The 26,420-nt window shown below is 46.1% G+C and overlaps 2 protein-coding genes across 2 annotated transcripts in view; one reads left to right on the forward strand and one right to left on the reverse strand.

Annotated features, from left to right (window-relative positions):
• Positions 1–26,420, reverse strand: part of LOC144805953 (uncharacterized) — a 630,307-nt gene that overhangs the window by 172,577 nt on the left and 431,310 nt on the right. The gene's annotated exons all lie outside the window — the stretch shown is intronic.
• The window catches only part of LOC144805955 (uncharacterized), a 122,718-nt gene continuing 102,897 nt past the window's right edge, over positions 6,600–26,420 (forward strand). The window contains exons 1-2 of the mRNA XM_078672422.1: positions 6,600–6,993; positions 9,717–9,781. The gene's annotated coding sequence lies outside the window, so the exon portion shown is untranslated. The remainder of the gene's footprint in view (positions 6,994–9,716; positions 9,782–26,420) is intronic.

The following is a 26,420-nucleotide window of genomic DNA, read 5'->3' on the forward strand; positions in this document are numbered from 1 at the left end:
TCACCACATCCACCACCACCATTTCCACCACCACCTTGTGCACCACCACCACATCCACCACGTTCACCACCACCATGTCCACCACCACCACCACCATGACACCCACCTCCACCACTACGTCAACCAGCACCACCTCCCACCACCACCACCACCACCACGTCCACCACCACTACCACCACCACCACATCCACCACCACCACGTCCTTCATCACATCCACTACCACCACATCCACCACTACCACGTCCACCACTACCACGTCCACCACCATGTCCACCACCATCACGTCCACCACCACCACGTCCACCACCACCACCACGTCCACCACCACCACCACGTCCATCACCACTATGTCCACCACCACCGCGTCCACCACCACCAACACATCTACCACCACCACGTCCACCACCACCATGTCCACCACCACCATGTCCACCACATCCACCACCACGTCCACCACAACCACTAACATTACCACGTCCACCACCATCACGTCCACCACCATAACATCCACCACCACCACATCCACCACCACGTCCACAACAACCACATCCACCACCACCACATCCACCACCACCACATCCACCACCACCACGTCCACCACCACCATGTCCACCACCACCACCACGTTCACCACGAGGCCACCACCACGTCTACCACCACCACGACCATCACCACCACATCCACCATGTCCACCACCAGTTCCACCACCACGTCCACCCCCACATCCACCACCACGCCACCGCCACTACGCCCACCACCGCGTCCTCCACCACTGTGTCCAACACCACCGCGTCCATCACCAGCTCGTCAATCACCACCACGTCCACCACCACCATGTCCACCACAATGTCCACCACCACGCCCACTACCAGCATATCCACCACCACCACGTCCACCACCACCAAGTCTACCACCACCACCAAGTCTACCACCACCACTATGTCCACCACCACATCCACCACCACCACCATGTCCACCACCACCGCATCCACCACCACCATGTCCATCACCTTAATTTCCTATGCAATGAATAACGTTAAAAGATTTTTCAGTGGCGCATCTGCAGAAACGTCCTCTTCCTGTTGGAAATTAAGAGGAACTTAACCCCTCACCCAAACAATACATTTATGAAAAAAAATGGACTGAATGAGAGCCGTGGCCTGCGGCCTTGGTGCTACAGTAATATTACAGCTGGAGGTGAAGAAACCAAGCACGTAGAAGCCCTGAGAGCACGGCCGCCAGGATTGCTTCTGTTGTGGGGTGGGAAGTGGGAATTCCATAAATCTAATGCCATTTGAATATAATTAAAATGGGGACTTTACTGTAAGGAAAATAGTACTTCAAGGAAGTAAGCGGCCACTAAGGCATTTATGCCACACACATGTTTATTTGTTGACAGGAAAATACACTATGCAAAATGTTTCAGTGACTGACAGCTTTTGGTTAAACCTAGGCAGAATCATTCAAATTCAAACTTTGTTGACAACGAATTAGAAATGTATGGTTGTGTGTACAGCGAACTAGGCCATAAGGGCCCACACAAAAGCTTCAAATTTAAGTTTTCTAATGTCACTAAAAAGACCATGAGACTGAAGATAACAAGCATTTGCAATGCAACAGGTAGCACATTTACACGAGTTTAAGCTATTGGGATTGTAAATGACAAAGCATTTTATTTATGTTTTGAAACCCAAACATAAATAAAAGGCATTGTCGTATACAATGCCAATAGCTCAAACTTGCGAAAATGTGAGACCAATTGCATTGCAAATGCTTGTTCCAGTTTGTTGTGTGTCCAAACACCCATTTGGTAGCAAGTAGCAGGTTTACCCCAACTGCCTGGTATTTAGTAAACATCAAATGAATCGCTAGTAGGGTGCCAACTATCAGGGTCGCACTGAGATAGAGAATATTTACGGGCACCAAAATAAAAATGCTCACCATTAGTGAATAGCTGAAGAAGTGGCATCTATAAGCTAACTGTAATGCACAGCTATCATGCAAAAGGAAAATAATAATAGACTACTGCATAGAATATCTGTGCAATGCAGTAGAAAAAGTACATAGATATGCAAGTCAGATTCAGAGAGCACTATATTCATTCTATATCATGCATTAAAATATTTTAGCTTTCTCCCACTGGAAACTTGCTCTGCCCAATGAAAGTCAATGTTAACATGTTCCCCCACGTTTCATTAAAACTCTCCCACATTGTTGTACCAAAATACATTTAAGACTTCTTTATTCATGTACATGAGGGTATACGCTGCTCATGTGCGTGCTTATATTACGTGAATGCCGGTTCATTACCATTAAAGAGAGGCATTATAGATTTGCAATGTCCCTCTCTGTGACATTACTGCACACTGCCTATGCTAATTAACAAACCCTGCCCCTTTGAAACCTATTTTTTGTTTTGTTTAGGGCTCGTGCCCCCTGTACTTTTCATTTTTGTACTTGCGGTTAGCTGTGTTCAGTATCTGTATGGACTTAAATATACAAAAGTGATGTTATTACAATCCTTAAAATAGCAAATGTGTCACAAATTGTGGCTTTCGTAAGGACGGAGGGACAGGAGACTGATTAGTTAAGTGGTGAATAAATACACCAGCCTCGTCACACTCACACTTCCTTGAAGACTTGACAAGCCTGTCTGCTCAACTGCGATCCCTTTTTGAAGAACATGGAAATACACATGTAGCTGGGGTGGTCGCCGGGAGGATCTAGATCAGTGATACTCAAAGTACGGCCCGGGGGCCGCATAAGGCCCTTCAGGTCTTTACATGCGGACCCCCGGGCAGCAGCAGCACTGGGCTGCCGTTTACTCGACTCAGAACTAACATGAAAAAGAAACGTACGTATACAGCAAACACTTATTTAAAGGTTAATTGCAGTTAGGAAAATGAAGTAACAAGGCCTTTAACTTTAGGAACACCTTCATTCTTAAAGGCAGCCACTAGATATACATGCTTTGTTTCCCCATCCCAGACTTTACACCCCTCTGGCATCAGGGCGGCTCTCGGTCACACCACAGACCAAACTTTGCGGCCCCCGAGAAAATGTTTGTGAGTATCCATGACCTAGATAAATAAAATGCGGGAGTAGTTAGACAGGAGGACGAAACAGAAGCTTGCATCTCTAAAAGGCTCAAACAGGAACCAATGAAAACAAGCATTGGCATAGCCAATAGGTCGCGCCTTTGGGATGTTATACGTGTTTAGCCATGCAACAGTTGATGTTGTTGCACCAAGGATATTGTGCTGGATAACTAAACGCTTATAAGGTCCCAAAGGCGAGAGCTACTGGCGATGCCAATGCTTGTTTACCTGATGTAAGAACAAAATGGGGCTGGCTCTAATCAGCAAGGCTGAGCCTATAACATAAATAACAACAAGGGGTGCCAGTGCTGATAAACATAACTTAGGACTGTGATTAATCCTCCACAAACAGAAGGTCAAATTCCAGAAAGGGCTTGCTTATTAATCGCAATTTTATTTTTGAAAAATCATTTTTATAAAATTCATATTTACAATTGAGGAAAGAACAATAAGAAAAAATCAAGTAGAGAACGGACACAAAAGATACCAATCACTTAAAGCGATCCACCATTTACAACTACAATCATATCACATTCGCCTCACATTCGACACATGCAAACTTTACTCAGACATACCAAATGTTCATTATCTATAAAGAACAGAAACAGAACTGGAGCTGCCTTATTTAAACAAAACTTTCGGGGTACTTGGTTGAAAAAATAGTACAAAACCAGGAGATTATACAATTTCAAATAATGATTACAAATAAATATAAATCAATAATACACAACAAATGACAACAAATCAGTGGATGGATGTGTTCCTAGACACAAGGGCAGACCAGTAGAAGGATGGGCCTACGCGTTTCGAATCCCCTTTAATTCCTCGGAGATTCTCGTCAGGGCCTCAGGCAACACCAAGGTTGCTTTGGCGAAAACTAGTGGTGGTCGGCAGCAGGGGGATATTGCATGAAGACAGAATCAATCATAAACGATCGACGTGCCCGAGCGGCAAGAAGAGGGGCTCACAAATGCACTCAGAGGTGGAATAAGCCACAGCCGGAAGGACCAAGGGGCCGGAGGATTTTTTCAAGTAGGCGTGTCTTGTTCGAATAGCAGCGCCGGCTTCGGGTCCTGTATGGAACGATTTTAAAATCACACTTCAGCCCGTTACAATCACACAGGGCAGAGGAAAGGGTGGCAGCGTCAGCACAAGCAGGCACGAGTCTCGTGTGCAGAAGTACAAGTTGTTCCTCGGGGCAGTCTAACCGAACAGCGTCGCGACGAGCACTAGTCCCTCGCGCATGCCACCCTTTCCTCTGCCCTGTGTGATTGTAACGGGCTGAAGTGTGATTTTAAAATCGTTCCATACAGCAACCTTGGTGTTGCCTGAGGCCCTGACGAGAATCTCCAAGGAATTAAAGGGGATTCGAAACGCGTAGGCCCATCCTTCTACTGGTCTGCCCTTGTGTCTAGGAGCACATCCATCCACTGATTTGTTGTCATTTTAGTGTATTATTGATTTATATTTATTTGTAATCATTATTTGAAATTGTATAATCTCCTGGTTTTGTACTATTTTTTCAACCAAGTACCCCGAAAGTTTTGTTTAAATAAGGCAGCTCCAGTTCTGTTTCTGTTCTTTGTAGATAATGAACATTTGGTATGTCTGAGTAAAGTTTGCATGTGTCGAATGTGAGGCGAATGTGATATGATTGTAGTTGTAAATGGTGGATCGTTTTAAATTATTGGTATCTTTTGTGTCCGTTATCTACTTGATTTTTTCTTATTGTTCTTTCCTCAATTGTCAATATGAATTTTATAAAAATGATTTTTCAAAAATAAAATTGCGATTAATAAGCAAGCCCTTTCTGGAATTTGACCTTCTGTTTGTGGAGGATTAATCACAGTCCTGAGTTATGTTTATCAGCACTGGCACCCCTTGTTGTTATTTATGTTTACCTGATGGGCATTGGCTGACTGCTGCCGGTTACTGAGGCCCTAGTGAGGTTGAGACATATTTGGGGGAGTTTTAGCCTCATCAGTTGATGCTGTGCAGGCCCAGCCCAGGTACAATGAGGCGCAGTCGGTGCTGCCTGGGAGTGTGTTCTTTCACTTTCGATTGACGGGGCTGCCCCCCTTCACTCTGGTGAAAGCCACAAACGGGATTCAAGTCGATCTTCTCATCACACAGACTTTTCAGGTGAAACAAATGTCCCCGTTTGCTGAGGCCTTGAAAAGAGCGACCCAACTCCAGCAGTGAGGGCCAATGAGCATTGTTGAGACAAAATAATCAACAACAACAACAACAAATGAATCCCGGACAGCAGGCTGGAGTCCCTCCCAGCAGCAGACAGTCTTTGTATCTCATGGCCTCACCTGGGGTGGTTTGGGTGCTGAGGGCCCTGCTGTGGGTCTGGCCTCACCTGGGGTGGTTTGGGTGCTGTGCTCCCTGCTGAGGTCTGACTTCACCTGGGGTGGTTTGGGTGCTGAGGGCCCTGCTGTGGGTCGGGCCTCACCTGGGGTGGTTTGGGTGCTGTGCTCTCTGCTGAGCCAGAGGCCAGGACTGAACCATGAGCGCGGGGTTAAAAGGGGTCTGTTCATGGACAACTGCGCATGCGCTGGTGATAGACACCGCTTCCCACAGTGCAGATGAAAGAGACATTGGATTAACTGCGCATGCGCTGAGGACAGATACAGCCTCCCGCCGGGGAACGCGTGTTAAAGAGGGCCTGATGGATGAACAACTGCGCATGCGCAGAGGACAGACATTATATAAGAAAGATTTCTTTCTTTCGTTCACAGCACAGTAAAGGGCGACAGCTCAGCGCCAGCACAGGTCCGCGCGGGGACACAATGAATGAGAGACAACAGCTGCCACAGCACCCGCGGAGGTGTATTTAAGTGCAAAGCTCCTCGGTTCGGCTCGTCTATGGGGAGGGGGCAGTGTCTTTCCTCTGCGCAGGCGCAGTGAGACGGAGCGTCATCTGTTCAGGGCAGTTCAGTCTGTACCCCGTGCAAGGTCCTAAATCGGCGATAGGAAGTAGTGTCTTCGCCCTGCACATGAGCAACTGTGACGTGCACAGAACACGAGCATTTGACAGATTCCCCATTCCAAGATGTCGCCCCTTCCACGACCGTAGTCCTTCGTTTATTGCTATGTCGGGATACCGGAAGTCACCCAAAACGACGGCCGGTTCCTCTGCTGATGCCGCACAGATCTGGATCCCGCGCACCGAGCTCGGTTGCGGGTTTGGATAAAGCGGCTCCTCTGCTGATGTTTTGATCCTCTGCTGGACTCTGCGACGGTTGAAAGGTGAGACCGAGATCAAAGGCTTCATGTCCTTTGATAGCTTCCGGGTCATCGCGCTCCAAGGACCCGGAGGGAGCACGAGGGAGACTTGAGGATGAATGTTTGGATGAATGTTTATACCAGAATGAACGGCTCCCTGTGGGTCTCGAGGTGAGATCCAGGCTGACCATAGACCCAAGGACCCTTCCTTATACACAGAAGGCGCGTGTGACTGTCAGCGTTTGCATCAAGAGTGAGGCCTTGATAGAGTTCAACCGTGTGTGGCCGGGCTCGGGTAAACACGGCTTTACATTGAACCCTGGTTCACCTCACACTTTATGGAGCTGTTACTGTGCCTCGTATTGAAGCAACCGAGAGAAGGAGTTCCCAATAGAGCCGGGTCTCGGCTGAGAGGGGATCCCCTGATAACAGAGCGCTTTGAAGCAGTGCTTTGATAGCTAACTTGGGGATTAAGAGCACTATCAGGAATGTGGTTTATTCTGACGCTCAGCACACTAGAACATGACCAGAGCATTTGATTCACAGATATTGCCTGATTCTTGGAAGAAAACAAGAACACATGAATCAGAGGACCCATCCTTTGGACTCATCGTTGATACTTAACGGAACCCTGTGTGGGCCGGAATTAACACCACATTGAAAGTAGGTTTCTTTGAAATCACGCTGGAACTTCACAGAGATGGATTTTCAGACGTTTAAAAATACCCCTTCTTTATTTACAGAAAGTTATACTGGGACGGTAGAGGTGTTTATTTCTCACCTTCATGCTTGATACACTTGGGGCTCTAAGGTTTGGGACTTATGACCCCCAGACTAGAGCACAAGACATGATCGCCATCACTCGGACCAAACCACAGACACGGGTTTTCACACTTGAAAGTACGAAGGACTTTGTGCACCAGGGCTATAAGGAGGTCATTTTGCCATTGGAGTTTTATCTGGATTCGCTCTCGCCATCGTATACTGTATCTTAGAATGCTTTCTTTACATGTATCTTCTCAACAAGGTTAGGTTACTATTGTTTGTATACCTAACCCCCTTAGTTTATATGCACTGTGGCCGTATTTAATTTTACAAAAAACAATACCAATGACTGAGAAGGATGTGACTTCTATTTAGACCATGGTTCAGTACCTTAATTTTTTACACTGCCTTGAGAAAGTCGCGAGATCACACCCTGTAGCAACAAAACAAATGTTGATTGTGGCCGAGAACACCAGAATAAAACGCGAACAAGACAAAAGAAAGAAATAATTGTGTATATTCTGTGACTCATTTACTGTACTTTTTTTAACTTAGAGGGAAACCACATCTTACTTAAATACGTGTGCTGGGGAGTTGATTTTCTCAGGGGTGCAGAGGAGGTGAGGCTTGTCGGGGGGGGGGGGTAGAGAGGATTTGAGGCTTGTCCAAAGGGAGGTGAAGCGTGTCCTTTTCAGGGGTGGAGTGGTTGCGAAGGAGGTGAGTCCTGTCAATGGGGAGGAGAACAGGTGAGACCTGTCCAGGGGGAGAAGAGGAGGTGAGGCGGGTCGTGAGGGGTGCAGAGGAGATGCCTGTTCAGGGGGAGCAGAGGAGGCGAGACCTATCCAGGGGGTGCAGAGGAGGTGAGGCATGTCTTGTCCATGGGGGTACAGAGCAGGTGAGGCCTGTCCAGGGTTCAGAGGAGGTGAGGCATGTCCAGACCAGGGGGTTACCAGCAGGTGATGCCTGTCCGGGGGTACAGAGGAGGTGAGGCCTGTCCAGTGGTGCCTGTCCTGGGCTGGGGTGCAGAGGAGGTGAGGCATATCTGGGAGTGGTGCAGAGGAGGTGAAGCCTCCCCAGGGGGATGCAGAGTGGTTGAGGCCTGTCCAGGGGGATGAAGAAGAGGCAAGGCCTGTCCAGGGGTACAGAGGAGGGGAGACCTGTCCTGAGGGGTGCAGAGGAGAATGCTTTCCAGGGGTAGCAGAGGAGGCGAGGCCTGTCCAGTGGTGCATAGGATGTCATGCTTGCACAGGAGGTGCAGTGCTGGTGAGATTTCCAGGGTTAAGAGGAGGTGAGGCATATCCTGTCTAGGGGGTTAAGAGTAGGTGAGGCCTGTCCAGGGATGAAGAGGAGCAGGTTCCTGGGCTGGGATTGCAGAGGAGGTGAGGCCTGTGCAGGGGGTGCAGAGGAGGTACGGCCTGCCTCAGGGTGCAGAGGAGTTGAGGCCCGTCTTGAGGGGTGCAGAGGAAGCAAGGCCTGTCCTGGGGTGCAGAGGAGGTCAGGCGTGCACAGGGGTTGCAGAGGAGGTGGTGCCTGGGCTGGGGGTGCAGAGGAGGTGAGCCCGATCCGGGAGGGGTGCAGAGGAGGTGAAGCCTGTCTAGGGGGATGCAGAGTGGTTGAGGGCTATCCAGGGAGATGCAGAGAAGTGGAGACCTGTCCCCTGCTGGGATAAAACCTGCTCGGTAGGGATCGGAGTTGAGGCCTAGCGTGTCCTCTGTGTATGAGGAGTGTGGACCGCCTCAGCCGCTTCTCTCACCGCCCAGAGATGCTCCTTTCCAGGCAATGTATTTTATTGTAAGAGCTTGTAATCCGAGTTTTTGAAAAATATCCGGAGTTACCATTGAGCCCCATATGGCTCATGACAAAGGCATGTTAAATCAATGAGAACTAGTCTGTCAAGACGTGATATGAGACTCAAAACTGTATGTTGTTAGTGATAAAAGGAAAAGGCTTCTTTCTTTTTATGAAGCCCCCATCCACCAACCTAGTTGGTGGCATGCTTCTTAATCGGGCCCACCTGGTGACACCAAGTGTGTCCCTGCTGTGCTACAAGGTCTGTATTACAGCAGAGCAGGTATATTTACTGAGTGTGCAGTGATACTGATGTGAAAGTGAAGTTTAAAAACTGTCCAGTGTTCCCATTATCCAAAAGGATTATCTTTAATGTTTGGGCCTCTGGCAGTAGTAAAAGCAAGGCAATGGATGTAGGTGGAGTAGTAAGCGAACCCAGCCGGGGGAAAGGGGAATGGGACAGAGAAGAGACTATCTGACCTTCTGGCTCTTCCACTCTACTTCTTCCTTTCTGCCGTACTCCGTTTTATGCTTTTCTTATTCCCTCTCTATCTTTAAGCATGAGTGGAAATCGCTGTAACAGAAAAGCACACCATTACTAATTTCCTTCGCCACTTTCTTACTCTCTCTCTATTTCCTTCCCCAAGTGCCTATGGCTTTAGCTCCTCTTCTATTCTACAATATAAGTATTCTATTCTTTGGTAAACTGCATTATAAACAACTTTTTAGCACCCTTTAACTCTTGTGAGTTCATTTATTCTTTTTCACTCATTTGTTCGTTCACTCTCGGCCTTACTTTTTTATCTTCTGAATTCTTCTTACTTCTCCCTTAGGAACCTTCTGGAGCTTCCACCGTCAACCAAGCGACGAAGAGATCAGGAACTGAAGTATTCAATGGGTAAGTATTAATTCTTCTCTTTATATATTTTTTTTCCTGTTTACTTTAAATTGGTATTTCTCTCTAGCCTACGCCTGGCACAAAGCTTCACTTTTTCTATCTAACAAGCCTACAGAAAGAACGTGACTAATCTCTGAAAATAAGTTGGTGAAGTGCGTGGTTCTAAAATCAACTGGCGCTCTTCACAGCTTGTCTAGACCTTGCACCCGTGTCCAGGAGCGCAGGACTAGACTGACAACTTCTACCGCGGTCCTCCCTGTTGGTAGTACAGGGGAGAATACCCAGTTCCGCAGTATAATCACTCGCGACCATTTGCGAGCGGGTAATCTTTGCAATGCCCATTTAATGGCAGATACTGCGGGATAAAGAAGAGCTTTGATTTCTTTTTCCTGCACCTTGACAGTACCCCTTTGCAAGGTTAAGCCTCCGGGCTGAGGTTTGTGAGGATTCTGCAAGTGAAAAATGTTGGTTAATCGGGGAGCATGAACATCTAATTGTTCCACACACGACCTATCCTCTGGGCCAAAACCCTTCCAGTCTACAAGATAGAAGATTTTCCCTCGAATGGACTTTGAAACTAGGATTCTTTTAACTTAAAATTCTTCTCGTCCTTTCACTAAAATAGGTTCTCTGTAACTCAATTCTTTCAAATGGGGTGAACAGTGCTTAATTTGTAAAATATGAAGTGCAGGTGCTCAAATGTTTGTCAGAGGCCACACCTACTTTCCCATGGCTCCATCCACGTCCTCCGCTGGCTCCACCCACTTACTCTATTGGTTCCACCCAAATCCTCAAATGGCACTGCTATAAGTCAGTTGGAATCCCAGGTAGCAAGGAAATGTCGTACTCAGACCAGGAAGCATGGAAATGTCACACAAAGGCACCCAAGCCAGTGGAGCTGGAACAAAGTATTCGTAGGAGAGAGAGCTATCCTCTCTCTTACCAGCGGCAGTGGCAGAAAGTTATGTTCCAGAAGACATGAAAACGTCTGACAATGTGGAAAAATGTAGATCTCAGGGGCACTTCAGGGGCAATTTCTATAGTTAACAAACAGTAAAATCTCCCTTTGGCACATACTTCGTATTTGTATCTTGACCAGAACCATTGAAAGTAAGAGGTTCAAAGTTTGTCGCACCTGCCTTAATTAGTTCTCTGTTTCTGTGCTCTCTAGCCCTTTTCAGTCACAAGCCATATACACATAAACCCTTGTTCATATTGACTCTACATGGTGGCCAGTGCCAGTCCTTAATAAAGTAAAAGATTACAGTGAAATGGTGTGGTAGAAAGTTCAATGGCTCTATAAAAAGCAGCGCTATAGGAAAATGTAAAATAAACAAAAATATTAAGAAATTATTGCCATAGTGTTAGGGAATTTACAGAGGAACACGTTGCCAAGCCTAGAATGAACCTGAGCAAAATGTATACTTTTTATGCAGTTGGGGCATAATTCTGTTGTCCTCTCTGTCATTCTCTAGACTGAGATTGCATATTAAATGCACTGAAATTTACTGACATTTTCAATAATCGATCATATATTGGTAGCTAGGAATGATAAATTAAGATGCTGCCTTCAACAAACAGCGTTTTCTACTAACCCACTGCAAGTCAGCCTTGTCTGCCCAAAAGTATACATTTTGTGTGTAAATTAAATACTCTTTGTACTTTATTCCTGCTTTCGCTCTCATGGGCTCTCTTTTCCACTTAGGCTTTACTTCAGCGCCTTGAAACAGCCCATGCTTTAGCATAAGTGCTAGACAAGCAACCAACATGAGAGTATCCTGCCTCTTCCCTCTTCCTATATTGTACTTACTGCTTTCAGTTCATGTCCTCTTTTCCCCAAGTTCCCTGTCAGTACTTAGGAACACTTGATTTTTAGGCATAAGTGCTACTCAAGCATCAGTACACCAAGGGTCTCTTTTCTCTCTCTAGCCTGTCATTGACTCCCTTGTCTTCTATCTCCTTCCCTGCATTCATCTGTCAATCACAATGATTTTATTTTCACCAACTACTACTAGGCCCATTGGCAAACGTGGAGGCCCATCAGCCAAAGGGTTGCAACACCATGCTGGCGGACCCAAGGAAGCGAAACAAATAAAGATCCCCCAATGTTCAGGGAAAAACACTCACATGGGAGTTTACTTTACAATAGTAATTAACTCAGGGCAGGCCTCAGGCTATATGTGTCTTCCTGTGTGAACTGACACCTCTTCCAAGATGAGTGCGTCCGAGAAAAACATAACCATTTGGTGGTGTTTGATTAATACACCACTAAATACTTTCGTTTTTCCATGCTCGCACTCTCGCAGTATTCCTCCGGTCACCACCAAAGCTCATTCTAATCTCTCTCTCCCGAGTGCAATACGTATAGAGTGTGTGCACTGTGCAGTGATAATTTGGAGCTGTACTGCTCACACACCACCAAACGTTCTTATTATTCTTGCACGCACTTAGAACACCTCTTCGAGTCCGACCCTACGCTAATTACAGGTGTGCACTCCCGTTTACATTTAAGTATTTAACCACGATTAAAATAAAATCGTTCTGGAACGAAATGTCAGGCAGTGTGTTGCGCGCGCCACTGAAGAATCACTAGAATTAAATCATTGTATTCTAGAACGTGTATTTTTTTAATCATTGTCAATTAAGAGTAATAATTTAGCGGGCTCCTGCTTCACTGCTCTGGACTGACACCCACCTGGAAACATAATCTCCTATTTGTTGTCTTTCACTGACTTAATTAGTGCATGTAGGCATCCCTGGTGTGAATGCACACTCGTCACTACAGTTGGTAATTTTCTCCCCACCCAAGGGCTTGCCTATCAAACGTACAACAGTGCCACGGGTCTATGGGAGCGAGTGGCACATTAAAATCCAATTAAGACTGGTTTTAACTATCAAATGAGGGGAGGGGCAATTTTACCTTCTTACACGAGGGGACATGACATCCTTGCTTCATCGCCACTTCCTCTCTAAAAAACAGACCTCTGCCTGCCCAACCCCTTCTACCCACTGTCTTGCTGCCAGCCCGCCCCGGCCCTGCCAGCCATTTAATTCCGACAAACTCTGTCGGGCAGATTAGAAGTACCCAAGGCCGGAGCCCCCCTGCTCCATTAGGCCTCTGCTCAGCGCTCGAAGCGGCTGTAATCGGAACTGGCTCAGAAGAGACCATTGTGGTCTGGGGCCACAAATAGCCATATTGCTTGATTCATCGCCCCCTGGGCCCTGCTATAAAATCACTGCTCACACTCCCAGAGTGAGAGCCCCCACCCCTTATGTGTCTTCCTGAGACGGACACCCAGAGCCCACCGCCGACATTCTAGCTTTAATGCTCCACAACTACATTCTAGCTGATATATTTGCAAACAGAGCGCCAAGTGTTTATGAGACGATACTTCACGGGCAGGGCCTTTCACTTAACCCCGGCGGCCCTATCGTGATGTAATGTGTACAGTAGGCCAGGGCCCTGGGCATCATGGAATCTTCAGATTTTGGCACGCTGCCACGTAACCGCCACAACGCCACGCATGGCTACTCATTACTTACAGTTACTGGTGGTGGGTGGCCGGCGCACTTCCTTTTTTATTAACTGATAGGCCTGGTCTGCAGGTGCTGGTGCTGCTGCATGCCCTCAACGTGTTCAACTGTTGACTCGTGTGCTGGGGCGTGGCATCCTAAAAAGAAATCTGCGCACGCTGCCTGCTCACGCTGCTGCCTCCCCGTCAAACCAAATCTAGGCCAATCAGTGTCCTCCTATCCTCCCGGCAACACTGAAGTGAGGGCAGAGGCAGATTCACAATGCGCATGCGATATGTATATTGGCAGTAAATATTTATGATAGGAGTCAGGACAAGTCTGCGTTGATTCAGATCATATGAATCTTAGCTCTGACTGCAGCCGCAACACTCTTTACCGGGATTCATCACTCGGCAGAATAAATTAACACTGTCTGAACGGAGTCAGTAACTAAGTGAGGTAAGCATAGGCTCAATGTCATATGACGTAGAGACGTGTGTAGATCCGGCCCTCATAAATAAGTGCCGGTGCTCAGCACCGGAAAGCACCGGGACAAATTAAGCACTGGGGGTGAAACCTTTTTAAGAAGAGAAACATGAAACACTGGGTGTATTTTTAGCTGTGGTGGTAGTTTTAGTTTGAAAGTCACTGGATTCACTACTTGCTCCACAGGAAATGGACCTATAAATCGGGGTTGAAACTTTCTATTTCCTTTAAGCTTTAGGTTTCTTGTGCTTAACCATACCCTGTCCCCTGTACTTAAATCTGGTTCAGGTCTTCTTTTTCATCTGCACTTTGCTTGTAGCGTTCCTTAGCTTTCATAAAGTTCTTGGTGGCAGACTCGTGTACCTTGCTAAGATGCTGTACAAAGTTTTGTGCTGCAGGCACCGACACTTCTTGAGAGGAAACCTCAGAATTCGGATGCCTTCCAAAATTCAAGTAGAAAGGGGGAAAACCAGTAGAGGCATTCTTAGCATTATTATGTGCAAACTCTGCAGTCCAAAGAAGATCAAGCCACTCTCCCTCTTGATCCAGAAGAAACAGTCTGAGATACTTTTCTAACTCTTGATTGGCCCTTTCAGTTTGACCATCTGTTTGTGGATGAAAACTCGTTGGGTAACGTGTCTCAATTCCCAAACCCCTTGTGTAAAGCTTCCAAAAATGGGATAGAAATTGAGATCCACGATCTGTGATCAAAACCTTTGGAATACCATGTATCTTCCAACACGTTAATTGAATTGTGTGGCTATATGTTTTGCAGATGACTTCTCTTTCAGGGCAACAAAATGCGCCATTTTTGAGAACGAGTCTTCCATGAGTAATACTGAACTGAATCCCTGACTAGAAGGCAATTTAACAATCAAATCCATAGTCACAGTGTGCCAGGAAAATGGAGGGGTAGGCAAAGGTCTCAATAAACCCCGAGAAGCCAGCTTATTTGTCTTCCCCATTGGACAAATCTCACAGCCTTCCACATAAACTAGAACATCTTTGGACAACCCAGGCCACCAAAACTGTCTCCTTAACAACTCCTCCGTTCAATGGATTCCAGGGTGACCAGCCAATGGACTGTCATGACAGTCAATCAATGCTTGTTGTTGAAGTTCTTTGATTGATTGGTAAGTACAAGGCCTTGGAATGAAACGGTAATCCATCGACAATTTCTTGAGTTGAATCCTTCTCTGCCCAGCTGCGTATTCCTTCAGAAGGTAAGGCTTCTTTGACCTTGTCTACAAGAATTTTCTCACTAGTGGCTCCAACGATCTTAGTTTCAGGAATTCTCTTTTCATCACTAATGGGACTCTTTCTTCCATCCGTGTCAATGCGAGACATGGCATCTACCTTTCCATTATTTCTTCCTGGCCGATAAGTTATTACAAAGTCATAATTGGCGAAATACAGGGACCACCTAAGTTGGCATGGTGTGAGCGTTCTGGCAGACTTCAGAAACTGAAGATTCCGGTGATCGGTGATTACCGTCACCACATGTTTTGCTCTGACAAGGTAATGTCGCCATTCTTGGAACGCATCTTTGATAGCGAGGAGTTCTTAATCTGAAATAGTATACGTTATTTCCACTGGTTGCAATTTTCTAGAGTAATATGCCACCGGATGCAACTGTTCGGTCTCTTTGTGTCTCTCTGAAAGTACCTCTCCGTTGGCCTGTTTAGAAGCATCAGTCTCCAGGTAAAACGGTTGAATAGGATGCGCATGCAGCAGAATTGGTGCAGTGGTAAAACTCTTCTTCAAGAACTGGAAAGCATCTTCTGCCTCAGCAGACGATTAAAAAGGTACTCCTTTCCGTAGCAAGTTAGTAATTGGTGGTACCTTCATGGAAAAATCTTGAATGAATCTGCGATAGAAATTTGCAAACCCGATGAAGCTCTGTATTTCTTTCACAGAGGTTGGAGGAGGCCCATTTAAGACCGCCTCAATGTTTTTAACATCCATGGTAAGACCTTCTGGAGCAATTACAAATCCCAAGAAATCCACAGGTATCACACCAAAAGCGCATTTTTCAAGTTTTATGTAAAGCTTGCTTTCCTTCAGGCAATTCAAGACTCTTTTGACCTGTTGCTGATCTTCTTCTGATGAGGAATAAATCAAAATGTTGTCAATGTAAACAATCGTGCATTAATCAATGAACTCCTTCAGGACATCATTAATGAAGTACTGGAAGGCTGCAGGAGCGTTGCTCAAACTGTAGGGCATCACTTGGTACTCATATAATCCATACTTTGTTCTGAATGCTGTTTTCCATTCCTCTCCTCTTCTCACTCAAATTAAATGGCACTCCCCATGTAAATCTAACTTCCTGAAGATTTTTTCATCTTTTAGTTGATCTAGAACAGGGGTACTCAAAGTACGGCCCGCGGGCCAGTGGCGGCCCGCCTGGGCTTCCTTGGCGGCCCGCGGACCTTGTTTCCATTATACAAACGTTTTTACCAGGAAGTTAGTAAACCGCGAAGATGGCCGCAGGTACATACGTAGTGAATACGTATACAATACCTATTCACTACGTTTGCGACTGCGGCCATCTTCTCCGCTTACTGCTTGACTCTAATTGGCCTGCCTCTGTGACGTCACATGCGGCATCCGGTCGGCGCGAAGCACAGGGCCTTTAAAAGTCAGCTGTAACTTGCGCTTTACAGCTGACTTTGGGGAGCTTCCTGTATCCATGGTGACGACGTCCTTCAAGCTCGCAGCACCGGAGAATCTTTACCGCTTCACTTTTCTGCCCGCAGCCGAGGAGAATCTTTGCCGCTTCACTTTTCTGCCCGGAGCCGAGGAGAATCTTTGCCGCTTCACTTTTCTGCCCGGAGCCGAGGAGAATCTTTGCCGCTTCACTTTTCTGCCCGCAGCCGAGGAGAATCTTTGCCGCTTCACTTTTCTGGCCGTAGCCGAGGAGAATCTTTGCCGCTTCACTTTTCTGCCCGCAGCCGAGGAGAATCTTTGCCGCTTCACCTTTCAGCCCCGGAGATTCTTTGCAGCAGCCTTCTACGCCGGAGGATATTCAGTCCTGCAGGTATGTGCTCCGAGTCTTGCCGCCCACCATGCTTCTGACCCCGCATGTTCTGTGTTTCCATTCGTAGGTCAACCTCCCCACCCACACCCACTATCATTAGCGGCGTTAGGAAAACAAATTGTGAGCATGGAGGCGTCTGTTTTGAGGCATGAGCCAGCCCTCGCCTGTGTGCAAGGTCTTTCTACAGAGGTCGCGAGGGCCTGGCTCATGCCTCAAAACAGACACCTCCATGCTCACAATTTGTTTTCCTAACCTGCAGGTACTGTCCTGAGTCTTGCCGCCTGCCATGCTTCTGACCCCACATATTCCGTGTTTCCCTCCTCGGACCCCTTGTATCCACCTGTGCTACCGAGGAAAATAGAGGCGATCCAGGGTTATCACCGGTACTCTGCTTCAATGAAACGGTGCTGAGCGGTAAGCAGGGGCCGAAAAACAGCCTCAGATTGTCGTTTTATATATGGTCAGTTAGGGCAGGCACAGAAAGTAAAGAATAGGATGAAGGTACTATAAACATAATGTATGTGCAAGTCAAGCAGAAGTAGCCATGCAAGGTTTGTGGACCTATTCCCCAAAAAATGTCTTCTCGAAATATTTGACGATTTGGCCGAATAAATTCCCAGTGAGAGATAAGAATGGCCGTTAAATGATATTAGCAAATGTTCTTATTTCCAGGAAAAAAACGAAACCGTTTATTTCTAACACACTGTATTCAGTTAGTTGGGTAAACATTGTGCATTGTTCTCTTCCCTCGAACAAAGGTACGCAGCTGATATAGACATTTGCAAAAACTTTGGTCCTTCTTGCACCACATTTTGACACCTCTGAGCCGCTTCCTCATTTGTGTATTTCTGCAAGCAGGTTTGTTTGGCCTACCACTTGCCCCTTCTTCAATACTTCACATAAAGGGGGAGTTTCCACATTAAAATAAATAAGCAAACAAATAAAGGTTTACAGAAACCAAATTGCATCGCCGAAGCCCTCTGGCCTCCTTCTTCTTCTAGGTGCCTTGAAATTTTCAATGTTGAAACGAATGTGTTTGAGTCTTTTGTCCTTTTTTTTTTTTTTATTCATATAAAATGTATGAGTTCAAACTCTTCCTTGTCCTTTCTGGAAAGAAATAGAAAGATTTAACTTTTACCAGTTGTTTCTTGAGTTAATGTCTGACCTAAAGCTAGCTGATGTCTATAACCGGAATAGTATTAAAGTGAGTACTGGGGTGAGCAGTGGAGGAGTGGTAGTGGGAGTATGTGGTAGGGGTGTGGGGTGAATGAAGAATCCATTTCCAATTGCAGTATAACTGTGCTTCTGAGGCCACCCTTTCCACACTGAATAACCAATATAATAAACCTGATGCTCAAGTAGAACTGCTGCAAATAGGTGGGAGTTGGGTTCTTTTGGCTACAGCTGGCGGTTTTTTGACACTGCCACCTGGACACAGGCCTCCTGCACAGGAGGGGGGTGTGTTGCTCTGTTTTCCACACGGTCCCGTTGTATTCGTGCTTGCATGAAATTCCGATTGCATTAATGCCTGGCAGTACATTTGTTGTAATGTGTTCCATCGTGTCAACACAAATTGGTTATAAAAATGCTATCCTTCACAGACAGAGTTCAAAGTCAGGCTGTGTTTGGTGACCAGTTGCAGCTTGTTCTTTAACATCTCATCCCTCCCTCTCCCCCCTCTCCCTCGTTCCTCCCTTTCCTCCCAACCCTCTGTCTTTCCCCCCAACCCTCTGTCTCTCCCCCTCTCTCCATGTCCCTCCCTCCCTCTCACACCTCTCTCTCCCCCTCTCTCCTCGCTCCATATCCCTCTCTCTCCCCCCTCTCTCCTCGCTCCATATCCCTCCCTCTCTCCCCCCTCTCTCCTCTCTCCAAATCCCTCCCTCACACCTCTCTCTCTCTCACACACTTATTTATTTATATATATATATATATATATACACACACACACTAAGGTTTCTTATCGAATACCGGTCAGTGATTTCAAAGACAAGAGGTCTAACTCTGTATTATTATTATTTCCCATAATTCACATTAAGCAGCAGATGATGTATTATGTGTCTCACCCATCCCCTCTCTACAGGCTTGACCATGCTATCTGAGCCTTTCAGGTTCCTTTAGTTCGACAGTTACTCCACACCAAACAGCGCTGTCCTAATTAGCTCCTCCCCCATGTTTCTACTCTGTATCCTTGTACTGTGTGCACCCGGGGTCTGGTGGCTCAGTGGGCTAATGCGTCCACTGCAGGGGCCTGTGTTCTAGCTCATGGTCACAGATTCAAATTCCGGCAGGTCCTGCCTTTCATCCATCTGAGGTCGATAAAATTAGCTGGGTAGCAATAAACTTCTTTTATTCAGCGCTAAGATACCTAAGGGTGAACGTGCGCTGGTATGTACGTGTGTCTATGCATACCATTTATTTAAAATCCCTATTGGGTGACACATTTCCTGCATAGACCACTGCCTTATGGAAAGCTTCCTGTATGTCACTTGCAGGCTTATCCATTACTTTGTATGTTTAAACAAAACATTCCTTTGGTGTTGCTCACAGATCTGTTGCGAGAAGTGGTGTCGGTCCAGCGGTCGTGACGCGGTGTCGGTCCAGCGGTCGTGACGCAGTGTCGGTCGTGGGGCGCATCGGTCGTGGGGTGACGTCAGGTGGAAAATCAGATTCCTGGTCTTTGTTACTGATTGCATAGTAACAAACTAGCTGGAGAGCTCCGTAATGGCCTACAGTCCAGTTTCTAAGGCTTGCAAACGACCCAGGTCAATACAGAGTGAACACAGAACCTTCCGGGAAGCGTGGGAAGAAGAGTACCTGTTTGTGGAATGCCCAAAAGAAAAAGCCACCTGTTTGCTTTGCAAAGAGAAAGTAAATGTTCTTAAGCGATATAACCTTGAACGGCACTACAGAACGCGGCACTCTGGATTCACTGCAAACTTCCCACTGAACTCAAAACTGCGTTCTGCAAAAGTGGCATCATTAAAGCAAGCACTTCTTTCCCAGCAGAAGATCTTCCTTTGCCATATGAAAGAATCTGAGGCTGTTACAGAAGCGTCTTTCAAAATATGCTACTTGCTTGCCAAACATAAAAAACCTTTCACAGATGCAGAGCTGATGAAGCAATGTTTCCTTTCAGCAGCAGAAATTTTATTTGACAGCTACACAAATAAAGCCAGCATTTTAAAGGAAATTGGTGCATTGCAGCTATCAGATTCAACATGTGCACGCAGAATAGAGGCAATGGGACAAAACGTCAAGGAGCAGGTGATCCAAGCAGTCAGAGAGTCACCGTTCTTCAGCATTGCCTTGGATGAGTCCACAGACATAGGCGATGTGGCCCAGTTATTAGTTTGGGTGAGGTATCTGGACCAATCGCTTCATCCCAAAGAAGAGCTCCTCTGCCTGCTACCACTGCACGGGCACACAAGAGGAGAAGATGTACTGAACAGTATGTGCAACTACTTTAACACAAATGACATACCACTGAACACTCTTGTCAGCATAACAACGGATGGGGCTCCTGCTATGGTAGGCCATGATAGAGGCTTCGTATCTATGCTTAAAAAGAAGCTCATAGGACAGACTGTGATAGACTACCACTGCATTATTCACCAGGAAGTGTTGTGCGCAAAATTAAAGCATGGAGAACTGAATAATGTCCTAAAAGGTGCAGTGAAAATTGTTAATTTTATCCGTGCCAAAGCTCTGAACCATAGACTTTTTAAAGCAATGCTGCAGGAATCTGAAGCTGAAGAAACCGACATCTTGATGCACACTGACGTGCGTTGGCTAAGCAAAGGGAAGGTTCTGGAGCGGTTCATCGCATTGCTTCCTGAAATTGTACTCTTTGTGAACAGTAGAGGCCAATCATTCCCAGAACTAACAAATGTGAAATGGCTTGTTATGCTCCATTTTCTTACAGATCTTTTCACACATTTTAATACTCTCAATTTGACCTTGTAAGGTAAACAACAGCTTGTGTGCTCCCTCATGAATGGTATTTATGCTTTTGAAAGCAAGCTTGTGCTATTCAAAGAACAACTGGATGATAGTGACTTCACCCACTTTCCCAAACTGTTGGCTGTAATGCAGAGGTTTCCAGAGGCACAAGAAATTCTGGCAAACCTTGACCCTGGTGCATGTCTTGAGGAAATTTCTGGGGAGATCAAACGACGATTTTCGCAATTCAGAGCCCTCACCCCTCTGTTCAGGCTGGTTGAAAACCCCTGGATGGTGAGTGCACGGAATCTTGATGTTGTTGCCCTTATTGGAATGGAAAGGGCTCAAGCAGAACTAGAGCTCATTGACATGCAGCACAATTCAGCCCTTGAAGCATCTTTTTTGGGGCAACCACCAGAAGAATTCTGGAAAATTGTGCCCCCTGACCAGTTTCCTCTTCTTGTTACAGTGGCCCAGAAGGTACTTTGTATGTTTGGGTCAACCTATGCTTGCGAATGTTCATTTTCCACAATGGGACTATTGAAGAGCAAACTTAGAAATAAACTTACAGACATACATCTGGAGCAGCTCTTAAGGCTTGCCGTTTCCACCTTGGTACCGGAATACAGAAAACTAATTGGTGACATGAAATGTAAAATAAGTTCATAGTGTTTGTGTTTAACATATCTATTTTTGGGGCTCTGAAGCCTGTGCTGCACTGGGCATGTGCTGAATGTCCGGTTGTTGCAAATTGCCATTCAATCCCACTTAAGATTGCCCTTGTCTGCTAATAAATGAAATATTATAAACATGTGCTGCATGTAGTTACATCTGCTTTGGAAATACAGCATTGTCTAGTAATGTTTTGAAATGGGACCATTTTTTAGCCCCGCCCCCAATGACCCCGCCCCCCTAATGACCCCGCCCCCACCGGTGCGGCCCTCGGCCACAAACCACACTGTAAATTCGGCCCCCGAGAGAAAGTTTGTGAGTACCCATGATCTAGAACATGGGTACTCACAAACTTTCTCTCGGGGGCCAAATTTACAGTGTGGTTTGTGGCCGAGGGCCACACCGGTGGAGGCGTAGTCAGTGGGGGAGGGGGAAGGGAGAGGTGTGGCGCCGCGGCCAGGGCGACTGATGCTGGAATCTGGGGATCACGGTTCGATCCCCAGCGCCGGCGGCAGGTTAGCGCAGCACCATGTGACTCTGGGCAATAGCTTGCTTAATCTTCCCGACGGCCCCCAGCGCCTAGAGACCCTAACGGGTGATTGTGCGCTTTACAAATGTGGATTATTATTATTATTATTAAGGGGCTAGAGAGAAAAAAACTGTGAAACTGTAACCATGAAGTTGAACACAGGCCCCTGCAGCTGACTCGTTCATTCACTGAGCCAACAGACCAGCATACACACACATCTCTCTTTCGCTCCCTCTCTCTGTCTCTCTCCTTCTATCTCTCTCTCGCTCCCTCCTTCCCTCTCTCTCTGTCTCCCTCTGTCTCTCTCCCTCCGTCTCTCGCTGTCTTACCTCTCTTTCTCTCTCTGTCTCCCTCCCTCTGTTTCCTTCCCTCTCTCCGTCTCCCTCCATCTGTCTCCCTCTATCTGTGTCCCACTGTCCATCTCCCTCTGTCTCCCTCCCTCCCTCTCTCTGTCTGTCTCACTCTGTCTTTCTGTCTCACTCTGTTTTTCTGTCTCCCTCCCTCTGTCTGTCTCCCTCTGTCTGTCTCCCTCCCTCTGTCTCCCTCCCTTTGTCTGTCTCCCTCCCTTTGTCTGTCTCCCTCCCTCACCCGGGCTCTCACTCCCTGCTCTGCCCTCCCACCTCACAGGGCTCTCACTCCCTGCTCTGCCCTCCACCTCCCTCACCCGGGCTCTCACTCCCTGCTGCCCTCCACCTCCCTCACCCGGGCTCTCACTCCCTGCTCTGCCCTCCACCTCCCTCACCCGGGCTCTCACTCCCTGCTCTGCCCTCCACCTCCCTCACCCGGACTCTCACTCCCTGCTCTGCCCTCCACCTCCCTCACCCGGGCTCTCACTCCCTGCTCTGCCCTCCCACCTCACCCGGCTCTCAGTTCCTGCTGTCCTCCCCCCTCCCACCCCCTCTCCCCTGTGTGTCAGCCTGGCTGGCACAGCCTCCCGGGCACCTCAGTACTTCACAGGTCTTTAAACGACCATGTGTTTGTTAATGAGGCTTTGTTCACCTCTTAGCGGCCCTGCAGCTCCACTCTCGACTGTGGCTGGAATCGCCCGGGGCCCCCACAGAGCAGGCTCTCTGATTACGCACTGCTGCTCCCCAAGGTGTTTGATGAAGTTAAAAAAAAAAAACACAGGTGCGATGTGTCTCAAGCTCCGCGGGCCGCCACTGAAGGCTTGCCGGGCCACTACTGGCCCGCGGGCCATACTTTGAGTACCCCTGATCTAGAAGAAGTGAAATCAGGGGAAGAGGCTAACGATTCTTGTAATCTTGTTCAAGGCACGATAATCTATACACATTCTCATATCTCCGTCACATTTTGGAATGAAAAATAACGGTGAAGAAACGGGGGACTGTGAAGGTCGTATGAACCCGTTTTCTAAGTGTTTCTTAGGATGACGGTTTTCAGCTTCAGTAAGCGCATGCATTCGGCTACAAGGAAGGTTAGATCCAGGTTCCAAATCAAATTTTGCAGTCATACCAATGATGTGGGGGCAACTTCTTTGATTCCAATTCACTGAAAACTTCAGCAAACTATTGCTATTCTAACGGAAGACTCAGTTTGCACCTCAAACAGAATCATCTTTTGCTTGCATAATAAAGCTGCTAGATTTCAATCTTGCTCTTTCTGCTTTTCTCCGAAGCAATTCTCCAACCAATAACTTGGTTGTGTTCAGTTAACCAAGGCAAACCCAGGATGATTCCAAACTGCGGAGCATCGATCAAGTTAAATTGAATCTCTTCCTTCTGACCTTCAACAGAGACAAGTTCCACACCTTCTGTGTGACTGGTTATTGGGCCGGAAGATACATTTGTACCCTCAACAGCCCTAACTGCCTCACTTCTCTCTTTAGGTAATGCCTCAGACCAATTTTCGAGGCATATTTGAGGTCACAAAAGTTCCACGTTGCACTGGAGTCCAGCATCACGGCCACTCCTGAAAGAACTCTGTCTTGAAATCTTGGGGTCCTCGTCAGAATAAGGTGTGGAGCGGAAGATTGTAGAATATTGGCCACCTGATGAGAAATTAGAGTTGTATCCTTGTTAGCAACCACCAGCCCAGCTCCTTCTACTAGTGGTGCAGAGAGTTTTCCTTCTTGAAGGTTTTTGGCTTCTTGGGACATTTCTTTACAAAATGTTCACTGATACCACAATAAAGCCATAGATTATTCTGTCAATGCTTTGCTTTCTCTTCTTTGGAAAGGGGGCCTCTAATATTTCCAATTTGCATAGGTTCGACTCCATGTTCTTTATCACCAGATTTAACAACCTCTGTGCTGACCCGGTCAAAGCGTGGTACACTGGGCCGAAATTTGCATTGTCTTTCACCCCTTCTTTCCGTTTGTCGATAGTCTATCTCAAAAACGAGATCAATCAAAGCTGAAACTTCTGTAGGGCGATTTGGGATCTGTGACACAGCATCCTTTAAGTCATCTTTCAAACCCCAATAGAACAAGGCTGCCCTTTCGGCCTCCAGCCATTCAGTTTCTACAACAAGTTTGTTAAATTGGGCCAGGTAAGTGACACACTCTCGATTCCCTTGCCTCAACTCCAGTAATTCATTATCCGACTATCAAAAATTCACAAAAACACTTTCTTGAATTCCTCGAAGTTATATAAAATTGGGGAGTCTTGGGTGACCAGGGGCATTGACCACGAAGCTGCGTCTCCATTGAGATACGACAAGATGGAAGCTCTACACGATTGTGCATCTGGGAAGACAGTGGGTCAACACATGAAGTACAATGAGCACTGAGTTAAGAAATGTGGGCCTTCATTTAAAATTTCATTACCATATTTTTCTCCCTGACTCCTATCAACTCTTGTTGAATCTCCTTAAGAATATTTCATAATTTTTTTTAATTGAACCTTGTAGCCATTCTGCTCAGGTGAGTATTGACGTGGGCACTTCACTCTGTTAAGGGTCGTGGTTACTCACAGTGCCAACACTCCCAGGAGCAGAACTATGAGATTTTCCAAATTCGGAGCAGAACTATGAGATTTTCCAAAGTCCACCACTGGTTTTCCCACAGCCACCAACTGAAGAGTGTACTAGTAGCCATGTGAACACAGCCAGGGAAAAGGGGAATGGAACAGAGAAGAGACTGCCTGACCATCTGGCTCTTCCACTCTACTTCTTCCTTTCTGCCGTACTCCGTTTTATGCCTTTCTTACTCCCTCTCTCTTCAAGCATGAGTGGAAATCGATGTAACAGAAAAGCACACCAGTACTAGTTTCCTTCAATTCCTTCTCCACTTTCTTACTCTCTCACTTTCTCTCTCTCTCTCTCTCTCGCTATATATATATATATATATATATATATATATATATATATATATATATATATATATATATTTATTTCGCGGGGGGAGCGCCCGGTACATGCACCGGGGAGCGTACCAAGGGGAAAACCCAGTGAAACAGTAAAATAATAATTGAAAGTGCTTAGAGGTAGGGTAGCTTTGAATAGAGTTGTTGTGTTGTGTGGGTGATTTAAGTACCAGCATGTAGGTACCAATATAGAGTCTTAAATTCATTGTACACCGTCTTCTCTGTAGATAATTTGCATGTTGTTACAAAAGTTATTGTGGTATATGGAATCCATACCATAGTCTGTCAGGAAAGCAGAAACAACATGGAGGCAGAAGATGAAAAAGAGATGTCAAATACACATTGGAGATAATATAGTGGGAGAAAGGAAGTAACTATGAGCAAAAGTACTATGTAACACCAAAAAGTTGCACAGTATACTATAAGTCTCACTTTATATTATAATCATTTTGGTACTATTTCATGAATTACATATAAAAATGAATAATGTCTCGAACAATTTTTAATTATTGAATAAAAATGTATTGCTGTGATTTTTCAAAATTTAAAAGAACTTCCAACATTATATCGTCAGGAATGTCCTCATTTTCAGTCCATGATTCCATTTCTTCCACACAATTAACTGACTCTTCGTCCAGAGACTGATCCATTAAGTCAAAGTCTTCCTCAGGATTGTTCTCCTGAAGAATTTCGAAAGAAATATTAATTTTATTTGCTTCTCCTTCCATTTTCTTGCTGTAAATTGCATTAAAAATAAATATATCAGTAGAGTTAGGGCAGTGTTGGGTTTAAGTTTAGACAGGTACTTCTGAGTTTTTAACAGTGAAGTTATCTTTGGGCAGTGTATGGTATCAGGCAGGAAGTAGAAATATCAATAACGTGTTTGTGAAGAAACCTAAGTAATTTCATAATTATACCAGAGAAGCATAACTCAATCTATAACTATAACAGAGAAGCCTATCTCAATCTATAACTATAACAGAGGGACAGTAAATAACTATCAGAAAAAGGTTTTACAAATTAACTTAATGTGCCCCTTACAAATTAACAACATACCTTATTAAAAGGTGATGAAGATAAATGGAGAAAATTCTTTAAAGATGTACCTCAGGTAGTTGTTTTTCCCTCTCATGTTTC

Source organism: Lissotriton helveticus (genome assembly GCF_964261635.1).
Source record: "Lissotriton helveticus chromosome 1_1 unlocalized genomic scaffold, aLisHel1.1 SUPER_1_unloc_35, whole genome shotgun sequence".
Lineage (NCBI taxonomy): Eukaryota > Metazoa > Chordata > Amphibia > Caudata > Salamandridae > Lissotriton > Lissotriton helveticus.